This window comes from Oreochromis niloticus, linkage group LG3, assembly GCF_001858045.2.
Source record: "Oreochromis niloticus isolate F11D_XX linkage group LG3, O_niloticus_UMD_NMBU, whole genome shotgun sequence".
NCBI lineage: Eukaryota > Metazoa > Chordata > Actinopteri > Cichliformes > Cichlidae > Oreochromis > Oreochromis niloticus.
The window spans coordinates 59,354,835-59,372,122 of NC_031967.2; positions in this window are offsets into that span (position 1 = coordinate 59,354,835).

A 17,288-nucleotide genomic window follows, 5' to 3' on the forward strand; every position below is an offset into this window, starting at 1 on the left:
TTGACTTGACTTGACTAATAATGAGGAGAAACTAGATGTGCTGCTACCTGCTGGCTATAATTTGTTACTGGATCTGTGATGAAAGATGGACTTTAGATTACTGTTACTTTAGTTTGTTTTGTTTACACTAAAAGTTTAAATTTAATTAAAAGTATCATGGTCCTTACTTCCTGTTTTATTTTGAAGGCTAGTTTCCTTAAGTCAAGTCAAGTCACCTGGCTTTGTTGTCATTCCAACCATGTGCAGTGGTGCTGTACACAGAGAAATGAGACAATGTTCCTGCAAGACCATTGTGCTACATGTGACATGTAACAGACAATCAACACAGGACTACATAAAGTGAAATGTGCAAAAATTGCAACAAAACAAAACAAACAAAGACAGTGTAACACCAGAGAGAACAGAACTGTTAGATTTGTGTTCTCATGAGTAAATATATTAATTTATCTTGTGTTGTAAAAGACGTTTTCTGATTGTCATTTTATTTTGGAAGTGATTTTATTTTGGTGATTATAGATGACTTCACTTCCTGTTCCTTGTTGTTGTTGTGAGGCACGAACTGCCAAAAAAAATGGATGTATGTTTTTCCCTCCTGTGTTGCGGACAATAAAAGAAACGGGAAAAGTAATCAATCAACCAAGTGTGTGCATTATTAAGAGAACATGGCCGAAGAAGAAGAAAACTCTTTGAGCTCAACAAGAACAATACAGACACAAGACAGTGCAATAGAAATGTGCAAGGGTGAAGAGTTTTTGTGAGGGGTGTGTGGGGTCCTCCACAATACTGGTGGCTTTGCAGATGCAAAGCTGTTCTCACTATCTGTTGTAGGGTATTGCAATCTGATATGTGACAGGTTGAAGGACTACCGTTGAAGGACTACTGCATATAAAACTGTTCAGTTAATACTAATTCATATCAGTTGATATAAGGACAAAAATAATGTAAATATGGTAAGAAAATGGTTAAGAGTTCATTATTTTTTATGTTATATTAATGGCTTTCATGTTATTTAAGAGAACTGCAATCTATACATCAGTGATCGGCTAGTAAGCCTTTTCTGGGATCGATTAGTAGTGTCTCTATTCTCCACTAGGGGGCTTTCGCGCGTTCTCCTCACTGCAATAAACGACTGCATGAGAGACGCAAGTCAATAGGCACTCTCGTGATTCTTTTCCCCCTGTTTTCAGGTAAAGTGTTTAAAAGTTGATATATTTTCCAATGTGTACACTGTTAAGATATTTAAGAGTTGTAAGCGTTAGAAGCATTATGTTACAGTTTTGTGCACATACATGAATGTATTACTTGAGCCATATATGCATGAAGATCAATGGACTGTAATTTATAATGTACATGTAAAGCTGAATGGTTTCGTGTCTGCAACAGCAAATATAAATATTACTTTGCCTTTTGTAATTATTTATAATGTGTATATCCCATGCATGTGACAGTGCTGCAGGCATCAGAATGAATGATGTTACAGGAGAATATACATGAATGAGAAACACTTTGATATTGTTTGTTCAATTATGTCACATTTAACATTACAGAAAGAACAAGTAAATTAGGAGTAAACTTTCACTTAACTTTGTAACTGTAACAGCCATTCTGTGTCTGTAACAGGGAAACATTAAATTCAGTGGTCGTTCCTTTCAAACTTGTGTATATTTTTTTATTTATCACAAGATTTTACACAAATTTACATCAAACTGACTTCTTTAGCTTCCGCCATTTAATCTTGTCTTTGCTCTCACTCACTTCCTCCTGTTGTTGTCCAAAGTCATCACACACACTACCATCTCATGTTGCCTAGCTACCTTCTCCCTGACACCACCTTGCAATCTCTTTCAGATTATACCCTCAGCATAAAATGTACTCCACCTGTGTGCACCTTCCTCCACTCCTTTATGTTCTCCTTAATTTCTCCCTCTTCTTAAAGTATGTGTTCAGTGCAGCCATTGCTATTTCCCTATTAATATGTTTAAGACTGTGACTGCAGCTGGTTTGAGAGACGTCTTCTTCTTCTTTGTCTTCTTCAGGTGAAGAAAAAATGTTACTTTTGAATCTGAGCTGTGGTGAAGGTGTGTCAGTCAGCTTCAGTGAGGAGTAGATGACTGTTGTCTCTAATGAAACATCTGATCACAAACACAGAACAAAGAAGTTTAGCTGTCTGGATGTAAACATGAGAAAAAAACTGCACCGGCGCTGTTTACACAGAGAAGACACAGAGGAGCAACTGGTTAGTCTACATTCCCACCATGTTCCTATTATTACAGGCTGAGGAGCTCGCTCATTCAAGAGGGAGTCAGAGTAGACCACTGCTCCTCCACATTAAAAAGAGCCATTTTACGTGGCTCTGCAATCTGAACAGGATGCCTTTCAGTCTAATTTGTTGGGCTGTTCATCTTCATGTGACCACAGAAACTAATGGAGGCAGCAGCTCTACCTACGTGTCTGCAGTTTGTCATGGTGGAAATCTGTGCTGGTATTAACTGTTCTGTGCACTGAAGATTAACCTGCGGCTGGTCCGCTCTCAGTCATACAAAGTCATGTGACTGATACAAAACTTTTGTTTTAGGATGAAATGTTGGACTTTATAGATTAGAGCTGCAAACATGAGGACACAGCTCATCCTCTCTTTAACCTGAAGTGACTTTAACACCTCTGCTGAGTTTAATTCTCAAAACAGGAAACTTAATGACCACAGAGCTGCTCATGCTACAATTTACCAAAGTTGAACTGTTCTGTCTTCATGCAGTACACAGTAAACATGAACGTTTTGGCTCACTGTGAGAGTCTCACAGCTAAACTTTAGGATTTTAAAATGCTGTCTACAGTTAAAATGATCAGAGTCATCTACAAACATTATAATCCACAGAGATTCCTGCCTGACTTCATTTATCAACATGTCCATCACCACTGCTCTGCACCACAGTTCCTCTCTGAGGACTCTATCCTCTTTTTTCTGTAGAGACACCCTGAAGCTCCTTCTGACGTTCTCTGCACCCCTGCATCAACACTCTCAAAGCAAACATCACATCAGTAGAGCTCTTTCTCTGCATGAAGCCATGCTGCTGCTTGCTTATCATCACTTCTCTCACTTCTCTTTTAAACCTTGCTTCAGTCACTCTTTGCCATAACTTCATTGTAAAACCTAAAACCTAAAAATCAGTTTTATACCTCTGTAGGCATGACAGCTCTGCTCATCACTTTTCTTCTTGAAAATCAGTACCAGTACACTTCTTCTCCATTACTCAGGAATTATCTTACTCTCCAAATTGTTTTACTTTAGTGTCATTTTAGTGTTTTAGGATACTGACATGAACTCCAGAATTTAAAAAAAAACATTGAAAAAATATAATATTTTGGTCTCAAACCAACATATTGAAAATGATAAATGTGACCTGATGAGCTGATGCAAAGTCAAAGAGCCACCATCATCTGAACCAAATTTAACCACAATACATGTTTAAAACTCTTCTTATGGAAACAGCAGAGGAGATTTAAAGAGTTTAGAGATTTTCTAACAGGACACTTGTCGTACCTCTTCTCCTGATCGATCCGTGTCGGCCCTCTGCTGATGTTCTTCTCACTGATGAGGAGGTGGCAGCTGCTGCAGGATCTCTGTCTGCTAAAACAAAAGCAAATGTTTCTTACTTTTTGTTACTGCTGCTATTTCAGCATTTGTGTAATTAATATTTATAAGGATATCCATGTATGATTTTATATCAACATAAATAAGTTAAAGACTGTGAGTCATAAAACAGAAAGCTTCTGTTCACATCAATATTATTTGACCACAAAGTCGTGTGCGTGATGTGACTGTTTTTAAAGGAACAGTTCACTCCATAATCATACCTACATGTGTTTGGTCTGTAGTGCTGTTTATCCACTTAGATTAGTGTGAAATGGCCACAGCTGGAGACATCTAATTCATTTTTCAGGTGAACTTTCCCTTTAAACTCTTTAATATGTTCACATTAATGTCTGTCTCACCCTCAGGTTTCCTCTGGACATGTTGTCTCGCCAGTACAACCAGTACAACCAGCAGCAGCAGCCCAAATATGAGGGGAACAGAAACCAGCACAGAGAGAGGAGGAGAGGAGCGCTGAGAAGGAGGAGGGGGAAAGGAATATGAGGAGGGGAGGGAGGCAGTGGAATCTGATGGAGGAGGAAAGGTGGAAGAACCTGAAATTAAAGAGAAAAAGGGATCTTTGTGGTCACTTTGAGTCGCTTTGAGTCTAAAATCTGTAAAATAAACAAAAGCTTCACCTGTGACAGTGATCCAGCTGGATGGAGACTCTCCATGACCGCTGATGTCACACTTGTAGAGGCCTTCATCAGACCTGGAAACATGCTGGATGGTCATGTGACCTGTAGGCTCCTCCCTGATGAGGGAGCCATCTTTATAGAAAGCAGCTGGGAGGTTGGAGGGAGTGGTCTCTGTTTTACAGAGCAGAGTGACGTCATCTCCCTCCATCACAGGGAGGACAGGACTCTGCAGGATCACTGATCCACCTCAACACAGAGACAAACTACAGCATTTCATCCATTTACACACAGCTTCATCAACACTAACTCCACACACTCAGCTTACCAGTGACTGTCAGGTTAACCATGTTACTGATGGGACCCTCTCTGGACTCACACCAGTAAACTCCACTGTCAAATCGGTAAATGTTATGAATGTTACAGGAAGAACCATCTGGTATTCCCCACTCCTCACACTCAGCTCTGGTGTCTATGCTTGTGTTTCTCCTCAGAGTCCATCCAGCAGAGCTGTCGTCCTCCTCACAGCTCAGAGACACAAAGTCTCCAATATAGAACTGAGAGCTGCTGGGACTCACAGTCAGACGAGCTGTGAGAGATTTATATTTTTGAGCAAAAACATTAAACCCTTTAATGCATGAATTATGACAACCTCAATCAGTATTTTTATTGATCCTTAGGCATGAAAAAATATTTTTGAGCTTATTTGTTAAACATGTAATTTTCAAAGAGTTGTTTACATGTGGTGGACAACATACGTGTTGACTCATGAATTTCACAAAAAAAATAAATGATATACACTCTGTAAAAACTAGAAAATAACAAAAATATTTGTTGTTATTTGTTTTTAAACTCATGGGCTAACACTGCTTCTGTTGCTGTCCAGTGCAATGAAATAAAGTGCATGACTCCTCAGCCTCTCTCCTCTCTATGCATCAGTAGTAATTTGTGTGCAAGTTTACCATCAACACTGACACAAATACAAGAAAACAGCCTTTGAATAGCTGTACACTGTAGTGACCACTATGCATGAAAGGGTTAAATAAAATCAGTCTCAACAAAGGAACTGTATGTTAAAAAGATGGAGAATTGTTCTTGGTGTGTATGGGCTGCAGACCAAAGGTGATGAGCAGAGCAGCTTGTTCAGTAGATTTTAAAACAGCACACATATTATAAAATAAAGAAAATTGTTAGATTTTGCTGCCTTGGTGTGGCTCTTCAGTCCATCAGCTCATGCAACAGGTCATTGTTCTGATCTCCATCTTAAATATGCCAAATTTTCTCCTCCTCCTTTTCTACATCTCTCTTCTGATTGGCTGCCTGTCAGAAGCAGAAGGTGTGAAAAGCAGCAGTATGGAGCTGTCAGGTTGAAGCTGCTGGTTCTCTGTATGCACACTCTTACTATAAAACTGCTTCTGTTGAGGTGTCATCTTTAACTGGTGTAAACCATTAATGTTGTTAATACAGTAACAACATTGTTACACAAATATTAAACTGACCAGCACATTTGTTTCTTTAGTTGTCATGTATTTACTTTTATTTCTTCCAGACATTTATTAAACCTGTTCAGATTCCCGTAGCAGACACATCTGGTTCTGATCTGTCTCTATTCTTACTCTATTTTCTGCTTCTTGTGGCTCAGTTCTCAGCTGTGAAAGGCCAGTTTTGGTCATGGTCATGTCACAGGACAGGATCACTAACCTTGATTTGTTGTGTGGCAGAGGTGAAACATTAGAACTGAAAAGGAAACACAAGATCTTAAATATTCAGCATCTTTTAATAAGTTTTTGCTTTAATAACAAATAAAAGCCAACAATTAAAAGCAGTGACCACAAACTGAGTCTGACTGACTGATAAACTCAAAATGTTTTTTGTTTTTTTAAAGGATGTGATGATGCATTGTGGGAGTTTATCTGCAACATCGACCACAAACTCTGAATTTTTAATGAAGTGAAACTTTGAGCTGAATTAAAGCAACGCAAGTAGTCAGGGGTACTCTTTTTTCCCCCTTTTTAGCCATGGTCTACGACAGGGGTCTGCAACCTTTTACACCCAAAGAGCCACTTGGACCCGGTTTCCACGCAAAAGAAAACACTGGGAGCCGCAAATACTTTTTGACATCTAAAATGAAGATAACACTGTATATATTGTTTTTTACCTTTGTGCTTTGTGTGAACAACTAAGGTGTGCTGCTTATGAAATCCATGAAGTGCTACAGAGAAAATTTAATTATATTTATGTAATTAACACATTTTGAACTCTTAAAGAAATATAACAAAAGGAAAGACACCAACCTGAACTAAAATGATCCAGCAAACAAAAACTGTTGTCAGCCGCCACCCTTATATCGCCTTTGGGCTTTTGGAGCCTTGACCTGACTCTTAAAAAATAATTAGAAAAAAGCACTATGCTGCTGAAAGATGAAAAATAGATCTTTGCAGAATTCTGCCTAAATATGTATTTTACCTGGTTAATGCGTGCGGCGGGGCGTGGTTTGCAGCGCCGCTGCAGGGGAGTCGGACGAACCTGAGCGGCACCCGCGATCGTGCCTCGCCGCCTTAAAGTCTGTGCTCCCTCTGCTGTTGTGTTGTCGGGCTGTGAGCTGAAACGCTACAGCCGGCTGTATGCGTACAGCAACCGTGTGTGAAAAGTGCCAACACCGGCTTCCGCGAGTGTGACTCTTATTTTGAGCGATGAAAAAATAATAGAATATAATTTTATTTTTATATTACAATATCACAATAATCTTCAAATTTAGAACTACGAGTTAAAAAGAACTAACATAAATAAAATACACTTCAGCTAAATACTTCTAATTTATTTGCCCAAACCACCCGGAGCCGCAGTATAAGGACTAAAGAGCCGCATGCGGCTCCAGAGCCGCAGGTTGCCGACCCCTGGTCTACGAGGTCTTTCTCTTTATAGGTTTTTTCTCCTGGACATTTTTTTTTTTTACTCCATGTTCGTTAACAGTTATTGTTAACAGTTTAAATAAAATATATCTTGCTTTATCTCACGGCCACTCAAAACTAGATTTACTTCAATAAACACATTTAGATTTTTAGAAAGCATTTGGTACGTACGGAGCAGCCACAGAAGAAGTGTTTGTCCCATCTTGGTACAGCGAGGTGTGAGATCTTTCTGTTCAAATGCAACAGTTAAACCCTCCTCCTTCCTCTCTGTAGCTCAGTGTTGAGGGTCTGTGGTTTCTCTGCAGCACTTCTGGAAAAACGTGTCTCTGACCTTTTAGTTTTATGCTGAGCTGTGAATCGTGTATTCTAGTGATGAAGAAAAAAGAATGAAAAATGTCAGGAAGGTTGCTCACCTGATTTTATTTCACTGTTCAGAGAAAACTGATGTTCAGCATCTGTCTTCTTATTTGTAATAATATCTCCTCGGGATCGAGTCAGCACTCTTTCACTGTGAAATGTGGAAACCGCCACAATAGCAGTCATGTGATCGCTGAGAAATTCCAACTTATGACTGAAGTTTAAAAGTGATTTCCTTTAACTGCACACCTGTGGAGCAGGTCAAATGAGCACTTTAAAGGTAAATAGGAGCTTTGTTCTTACGTGTATTTTCTTTCATGTACCTGAATGCAGCACCACGCTGCAGCAGCTGTTTCCAAAACCTCCTCTACCTTTAAAACATGTGGGGTTTTTTTTACTTGTGTAGTGTGAGGTAACGTGCTGTTCACTGTTAATAAAAACTGTTGTTATTAGTGGAAGTGTAACTAAAGAGTGAAAAGTGAGGGGACAGCTAAGAAGAAGATGAAGAGTGGAAACCTGTGGATGCCTGAGGAATGGAGAAGAAGTCCAGATTACGAGACAACATTGAACTAATGTTCATTTTTCATCATTATGTCAACATCATGGTCCAGATTCTTAAATCCACAAATAAAAGTTGAATCAGCTTATAAATATGAATTAAATATAGACAGTGTGATAGTAATAAGATTGGATTAACTTTGATTCATAGTTGTCCTGTTAAAACAGAGTGATGACATTTAAAATGTGAGCAAAAGCTAAACAGGCCTTAAAGGGAGGAGTGATCATGGAGGAGTGATCATGAAGTATTAAGGAGGAGAAAGGAGATATGTTGCCACCTACTGGCTATAGTTTCTTACTGGAGCTGTGATGAAAGGTGGATTTTAGATTACTGGTAATTTAGTTTGCTTTGTTTAAACTAAAAGTTTACATTTAATTTGAAGCATCATGGTCCTTACTTCCTCTTTTATTTTGAAGTTTACTTTCCTTTTGGGTCTTCTACATCCTGCCTTGATGTTTTGTCCCTCCTTGTCTTCTTCATCCTTGTCAAATTGCCACATTCCTTTTTGTGTTGTTTAAAATGATCGTACTCTCCATCATTCACTGTTTTGTTATGTATGTGGAAGAGAAATAAATCAATGAATGAATGAACAATATTTTAATTTTGTGTCATTTTGCGAATTGTACGCAATTTTATGCAAAAGCCATAAAAACGCAACTTTCATGAACGCCACTGGACCTGACATGGTTTAATACAGCAGACAGATGTTACAGCTGTGCAAAATATCACATTTAAATAATTTTAAAATGAGGTTCTGAGGTAAGGATGGTACTTCATTTAAAACACCCGCTGACTTACTCCTCTCTTCTCACATTTCCTCCTCACCTTGAGATGTCCAAATGTGAATCAGAGGCAAACTTTAGCATCACAGTGTTGTATAAATATAGCCATTAGGTGGCAGCACAGAAGCTTTAGTTTGTCCCACAGTGCACGGTGGCTTCCACTCTGAACTTTAATAGCACAAAAACTGTAAATACAGAGTTTGCAGAGAAATGAAGCTCCATCATCAGAGCAGAGAGCACAGCACCAAGAGTCACAGCTGTTCTGCAGGCTGCACACACTTTAACACTTATCCTGTTGCAGCCTTTCCCAGCAGTCATAGAGGGACAGGTGGGGCACACACTGGACAGATTACCTGCATGTTAGCCCCGTCTGTCAGAGGACTAACACGAATAGACAACCAACTTGTGGTTAGATTAACTACAAGTTAATGTAACCCCTCTATGAGTCTATTGTATTTTTGGAGGAAGACGGCGTACCAGCTTTACTCTGAGTCATGAGTCACTCCAGGCAGAAAGACTCCTGTGAGCTGATGGTGATGATTACTACACTATTTTTTCCACCCTTGGTTGAATAATCAAACATAAATTCATATATGAATGCAAATACTCTTCAAATTACGAGGGAACATATTTACATTTCCTCTAATAACAGTTTTTAAATGCTGCGTGTTTGATGCTTTTTCAGTTTTTATGTTTCAAAAGATAATAAAAAGTTAATACTGACTTCTGTTGCAGACTGCAGTGTGACAAGCAAGAAATCTTTACCTGCTTAGTTTCTATTTTTCATAAATCTATGTTAAGTTATTATTATTTTAGAAACAGTCTTCCTTCTTCAACTTCCACCATGTGATCCTTGCCTCTGCCTTCACTTACTTCTTCTTCTTGATGTCTGAAGTCATCCTATAAACTACCATGTAATGCTGCCTAGCTACATTCTCCCCTGACACCGCCTTGCAGTCTCCTGTCTCCTTTAGATTGCACCTTCTGCATAAAATTGGAAGTCTGCTTCAGGGCAGAAAGCAGTCTCCTCTTTAAATCTCTGGTGTTGCACAGGTGTGTTCAGTGAGGGGGAAACTGTTTTGTATTTAAAATGTTTTATTAAAGACAAACATAACTTTCCACTTCATCCTCAGCTCTACATTCAAACTGGTCCAGTGCAGCTGTATGACTGTAAACACACACAGGATTAAATAAATAATAAATAATATAGAGGGGAGTGCAGGGATGTGTTTGGCAGCGAGCTGGACGTCACTGGTCAGACTGGTTACACTGTGGTGAAGGTGTGTGGGTCTGCTTCAGTGAGGAGTAGATGACCGCTGAGTCTGTTGGAAGATCTGAACACAAACACACAGATTACAGAAGGTTTAGTCCTGCACCAGCTCAGTTTATCACAGAGGAGATATCCACTGACTGATGTGAGCAGGAGGAGTTTAACACTGCAGGTGAAAGAATAAAACTAAATCTGTCTTATACACTGTATAAACACCTGAATCTCACAAATATAATAACCAATATTTAAATGTATAAACATGCATTTGTAGTTGTATTCAGGCCTTGTTTATATGAATGACAGAGCTGTGATGTGATAACTTTGCTAACTTACAAAGGCACCTTTTATTTCCTCGTCTCCTGACATCTCAGAGTTATTTACACCACCTTCACATTTATACAACATGTTTTCTTACTGTAGTTACAGAGCGTACTTTCTCTATCACACAAACCAGGATTTGTCTGCCACAGCTGTGTGTATCATGTGTTTAACCTCTTCATATGTTTCTAATATTATAGTTTATCCTCCTCCCAGAGCTAATAACCACATTCATGTGATCACGCGGTGCTTTCTACACTGCAGAGTTGCTACTTTGCATTAACTCATGCTGTTATCGTGGTGATTTTCACAGTGTGTGCTGCTGCACTTTTGCTAAACTCTCCTACAGAGGAGTTTGTGCAGCGAGCATGAAAGAGGAGCAGCTGTACCTCTGTGACTGCTGTTTGTCCTGATGGCGATCTGTGCATAGCTGACGTCAGCTGTTCCATACAGTAAAGAATAAACTGCAGCGGGATCGCTCTCTGCAAGACAAGACAAAGTCATGCGACTGATACAGAACTGTTGTTTAGGGGTGAGAAAAATTTGGACTTTTCATAAATTAGACCTGCAAGCAGGAGGATGCAGCATGTCTGGTGTTTAACCGAAAGCCTCTTTTACACCTCTGCTGAGGTTCCCACATGTTTACAGACTGTGTTAGTTAATAAAACAGGAAGCTTAATGGCCACAAAGCTCCCCAACTGACTCAGAAACATGTCTCACTTTTACATGATGCATTAAAAATATTTTGCAAAACCAATTTCAAAGAAAAATACTAAACATATGGGGGTTTGTTCAGTTTTTTACGTTGATCTGACCACGTTTACCATTTAGCAAATCATCATTATAAAGTTTAACTTGTTTTGTCGATACATCACACACAAAATGGGTTTGGCTCTCTGTGAGAGTCCAATGGACAAACTTTGACTGTATTTAATAAAAAGGATGGTGACATGATGAGGTTAGTGTGTTAATGTGGTTTATTAACATCGTTACAGGGAACCAGCTTTAGTTCCCAACAAAGGATTCAGCTGTAGATGCTGGACGGCTTGAACTTCACTTTGTTCTGTTTAATGAGGTTGTTTAATTTTTAGTCAGAGGCTTTTTTGTCATGTCAATCAATCAATCAATCAATCAAGGCTTTATTGGCCACATGCAGGTTGCCCTGCAGTGAAATGGGACTCCCCACCCCCCACCCCCCTGCATTCCAGCGTGGAATAATAGCGCTATAATAATAATAATAATAATAATAATAATAATAACATCATATCAGAAGATATGATGTTGCTGTGTTTCAGATGGGTCAAATTATTGGCCTATGTCAAGCAAAGAAGCAGCTTAGGAAAAGCTCAACTATTAAAACCTGGCTAAGAATGACCCCACACGTTATTAAAACCTGGGGGAAAAAAACTCTAAAGAGTGCAAATATATCACTTAAACATTTGATGACAGCACATCATAAAGAGAGAGCATTTCAACATTTCTGCGGAGCATCATCCTTAATGAATCACCGCTGTCTGAAGTAGATTTCATCAAGGTGCATCCAACACACGTGTAAACATCCTGAGGAAACATCAGAGGATCATCAACGAGTTTAGAGACTGTGTAACAGGAAACGTTTCATACCTCTGATCACATTTGACTCATACTGGCTGTTTGCTGTTGTTCTTTCCAGTAAGGAGTAGGTGGCATCTGGTGCAGGATCTTGCTCTGTAAAACAAAGTCAGACTTTCCATAAACAACAGGACTGGTACTGCTGCTGCTTCAGCATTTGGAATATTAATGCAGCCGAAATCCAGAAACATGTTGACACTGTATGAAAACTCGTAACCACCTTTTTTATTCACAATGAAACACAGAAAACATTTGAAATGTTGAAAAGGGGTCATTTTAATGTTTTATGAAAAGGTTGGGACGGGTCAACAAAAGCCTGGAAAGTAAAAAAGAAACAGCTGGAGAACGATGCTGCATCTAATCAGGTTAATTGGCAGCAGGTCAGGAACATGACTGGGTATAAGAAGAGCTTCTCAGAAATGAGGACCACTGATCTGCAACAAACTGCGTCTACAAATCGTGAAGCAATTTCTCAACAAGACAAGTTTCTCCACATAAAATTACCAAAACCTTTGGATATCTCATCATCTACAGTGCAGAATATCACCAACAATTTCAGAGAATCTGAAGGAATTTCTGTGCACAGGGGCCCTCAGTGCTACTTGAGGGCCCTGTCTTGAGCATTCAGACAGCACAAACTCAACTCTTTGATGGGCTCATGAGCACTGCAAAAATTTACTGTCTGTGAAGAAGGAGAGGGAGCATTGGGCTTCATATCAGACCTCAGCTGGAAAGTCTGTGTCTCTGATCGTGTGGGGGTGTTTGTATGGAATCGGCAGCTTGCACATGTGGAAAGGCAAAAGCTGAAAATGTATGCAGGTTTTGGAGCAAGCTGTCCAGATGTATTTTTCAGGAAAGGCTCTGCATATTTCAGCAAGACAATGCCAAACTGCATACTGCATCTATTACAACAGCGTGAATTTGTAGTAGAAGAGTCCAAGTGCTGAACTGTCTTTCTTGCAGGACTTTGAGCAGCAGGAATCCTCTATGGGACAAGACTGAGACAACATTCCTCTCCTAAAGGTCCACCAGTACCAGTTCCCACATGTTTACAGACTGTTGTTGTTGTGTGACATGACCCTGTCCAACTTTATTCAAATTTAAAAAGACTTTTTTCTTTAAATAAAAGTACATATTTCCAGTTTACATATTTTGTATGTTTTCTGTGTACTATTGTGAGTAAAACACATCATTTTATTAGGGATTAATGAAGTATTCTGATTGTAAAAAATATAAAGTTATGAGATCTGAAAATCACTGCAACCGTTTGGTGGATGGTGAGTAAAATGTAGGAAAGAGCTAATGATGAGAACATGAGAAGTAAAAACGAAATTAAAAAATCAAGGTGTTTCTTTCTCTCAGTCCAGGGGTGAGAAACTGAAACTGGACAGCAGCAGAGCTTCTTCTTCTTCTTCTTCTTCTTCTTCTTCTTCTTCTTCTTCTTCTTCTTCAGCATGCTGATGTACAGTTCAAACACACGGGTATTTGGTCGTGAAGTGAAGCTTTTAAAGTACTGACAGTATTAACATGCTACCTAATCAAACGTGGGTGTCTGAGCCAACACACATGTTGTAAAAACCCCAAGCACGAGCTGGGCAGACCCTGTTGTGGAACCATCAGAGAACCATCAAAGACTTCTGAGATTATATAACAGGAAACTTTGCGTACCTCGTTTGCCGTTTGATTCCTTTCGGTGGTTTGCTGCTGTTCTTTTCACTGATGAGTAGGAGGCAGCAGCTGCAGGATCTCGCTCTGCAAATACCAAAGATTTCCCTCTGATAATACAACCGTTACTGCTGCTGCTTCAGCATGTTAATATGTATAAAGCATTAGCTGAAATAAAACAGTAACTCTTTCAAAAATCTTTCTGAATGCTGAAAAAAATCTTTTTTTTACAGTCAGATAGCTGGATGGCAGCAGAGCTTCTGCTCTCAACAAGTCTCTTTGACCATAAAGTCTGAAAACACAAACCTATCATAAATATTAAAATATGAGAATATATTTCAAATATGATGATTATCATAAATTATCTCAATCAGTTTAACTATACGTAGCTTAAAATTGACTTTCAGAAATTACTTAATAATGTGAAGGTCTGTGGCCCAAATTGGTCCTCACAAAGATAAACACGGAAACTACACATCCTGTGCATCACGTGACCATTACTAAAGAAACAGTTCACCTCATAATCACACCTACATGTGTTTGGTCTGAAGTGCTGTTTATCCACTTAGATTAGTGTGAATTAGCCACAGTTGGAGATTTATTTTTCTGGTGAACTTTTCCTTTAAAGTATTTACCATGTTCCCATTAAGTGTGAGCAGAATGTGTGTCTCACCTTCAGGTTTCCTTCGGACACATTGTCTCACCAGTACAACCAGCAGCAGCAGCCCAAATATAGAGGGAACAGACACCAGAACAGAGAGAGGAGGAGAGGATCGTTGAGGAGGAGGAGAGTAAAACGAGGAGAAGTGGACTGAGGTAGTGTAGACTGATGGAGGAGGAGAGGTGGAAGAACCTGTAACCAAAGAGAAACACAAATCTTTGTGGTCAGTTTGAGTCTCTTTGGGTCTAATATTTGTAAAAGAAAGCAAAATTTTACCTGTGACAGTGATCCAGCTGGATGGAGACTCTCCATGACCGCTGATGTCACACTTGTAGAGGCCTTCATCAGACCTGGAAACATGCTGGATGGTCATGTTAACTGAAGACCCATTGCTGATGAGGGAGCCATCTTTATAGAAAGCAGCTGGGAGGTTGGAGGGAGTGGTCTTTGTTTTACAGAGCAGAGTGACGTCATCTCCCTCCATCACAGGGAGGACAGGACTCTGCAGGATCACTGATCCACCTCAACACAGAGACAAACTACAGCATTTCATCCATTTACACACAGCTTCATCAACACTAACTCCACACACTCAGCTTACCAGTGACTGTCAGGTTAACCATGTTACTGACGTTACCCTCTCTGGACTCACACCAGTAAACCCCACTGTCCATTGGGACAATGTCGTTGATGATACATAAAGAACCGTCTGATCTTCCAAACTCATCTCCACACTCAGCTCTGGTGTCTGTTGTCGTGTTTCTCCTCAGAGTCCATCCAGCAGAGCTGTCGTCCTCCTCACAGCTCAGAGACACAAAGTCTCCGTCAAAGAACTGAGAGCTGCTGGGACTCACACTCAGACGAGCTGTGGGAAAAACATAAACAATTTTTTTCTTTTTTTTCACATAGAGATAGACCATATCTCTGTAAAAAAAAAAAAAAAAAAAAAAAAAGAGGATCCACGAGTGCAGTTTCTGCAACAGCTTTTTGATCAGATGCCAAAAGCCTTCCCTTTCAGTCTTGCTGCTATCCTTCTGTCACAAATCACCTGATGAATCTCATCTCCATCCTGATATACTAGTAGATGTTAAAAGGCACTAGCAGGTAGATCTTGTTAAATAAAATATAATGTAACAGTTTATTAAATTCCAAATCCTAAATCTGGTGCTATACAATAATACAACAATAAACAGAACAGCTGCACTCAGTAAACTTTCTCCTTAGTATTGTTTTTCTGTGAGTGCTGCTGTTCTGTTTATTTAGACAGAATCCTGATGGCTGACATGTTGAACTAACCAGCTGTGCAGATGTTCATGTAGTGGTCAAACACTGTGGGTTTTACATATGTGTCCTATGTGCCTCTTAGTTCATCGTCTCATTGAAGCAAAATGTTTTAGCTCCTCGCACTCAACACCAACCTTCTTCCCCCTCAAACAGGTGTGAACAGCACTGTGGGGCTTTTTTGCTCACACATTTAAATATAAGGGATAAAACTCATCATACACAACCAACACCAGAAAAAAAGACTCAATTCAATTTGAAATTTTGAGCATGTTTGATGGGAAAAAAGATACTGAACTGTAACAACAGATTTTTAATATTTTTAGGTAGACTGTCTGGTGAGAGCTGAAAATGTATGTGACTGGATATTCATGAATTTCTCTCAATCTATGTTAACAGCACATCCGATCACTTTAACTAAGATTTACAGGTCACTCTGAAGACAACATGATACTAACCCTTTTACATTCACGCTCATTTTTTTACTAATAAGGTCTCAAAAGTGCACGGAGCTTGTTCACTGGACTCTTATAGTAATATCTTTGACAAGAAATGTATCGACTTCCGTGTCAGGAGCTGCTTCTGCTCACGTCTTGGTAACTAGCTGACACTATTTGAAACCAGAAGGCTGAGCTTTTATAATATCATTAAAATACAATCAGCAGGATTTGTATTCAAATATTAAACTGAACCAAGTAATTTTATTAAATGTTTGGCCGAATTTTAGCACACAGAGTTTCACCTCACCAACCGTGCATTAAAGCTGCTCTGACTCAGCTGGTACATCTGAGCCTAACCAGTTTCTATTCTGTCTCTACTGTTTTTTCACTCTCAGCTCAGTTACAGGCCAGCACTGGCTCAGTGCTCTGTGGACTCTTTTTTATGCTCTTTTATTTTTATATAAAATGTTTGTCATAAAGCAGGTTGTCCCTCACCTTGGTTAGTTGTGCAGCAGAGCAGTGACATCAGGGCTGAAAACGAAGTACAACAGATACCAAAATCCGTTTATAGGAGCAGCAGAACAGTGACCACAAATTAATTTCCAACTGATGAACTCAAAATGACTTCTTTAAACAGGATGTGCAGTGTAGGAGGAGGTGAGATTAAAGTTTGACACTGCAGTGGTTTATGTGCAAAATCACATTTTTAATGATGTTAATAAAGTGAAATATTACAACCTCCTGTTACAGATGTAAAGCAGCTGGATAAAAAAGAGCTGATGTGCACACTTCTACTTAAACTTTCTTACACCATCCGAAAAGTTGCATCTTCCTCTTTGTAGTCTCGTCTCTTGCCCATTTATCTCAAGGTCATTATCACAGTTATTGAGTATTAAATGAAAGCAAATCCCTGTCTCTCTGTCTCGCTGCCACTCTCAGCAGAACACCTTCAAGTCACGCAATAAGATTTACAGGCAGCATGTGGTACTTACAGAGCGGCCACAGAAGACGTGTTCGTCCCATCGTGCCACACAGATCTGAGATCTTCTTGTTCCACTGAAGCACTTGAACCCTCCTCCTTCCTCTTGTCGTGCAGTTTAGAGGCCCTGTGGTTTCTCTGAAGCAGTTCTACGAAAAAAAAGAAAGAAAGAAAAAAGGAAAGTCCT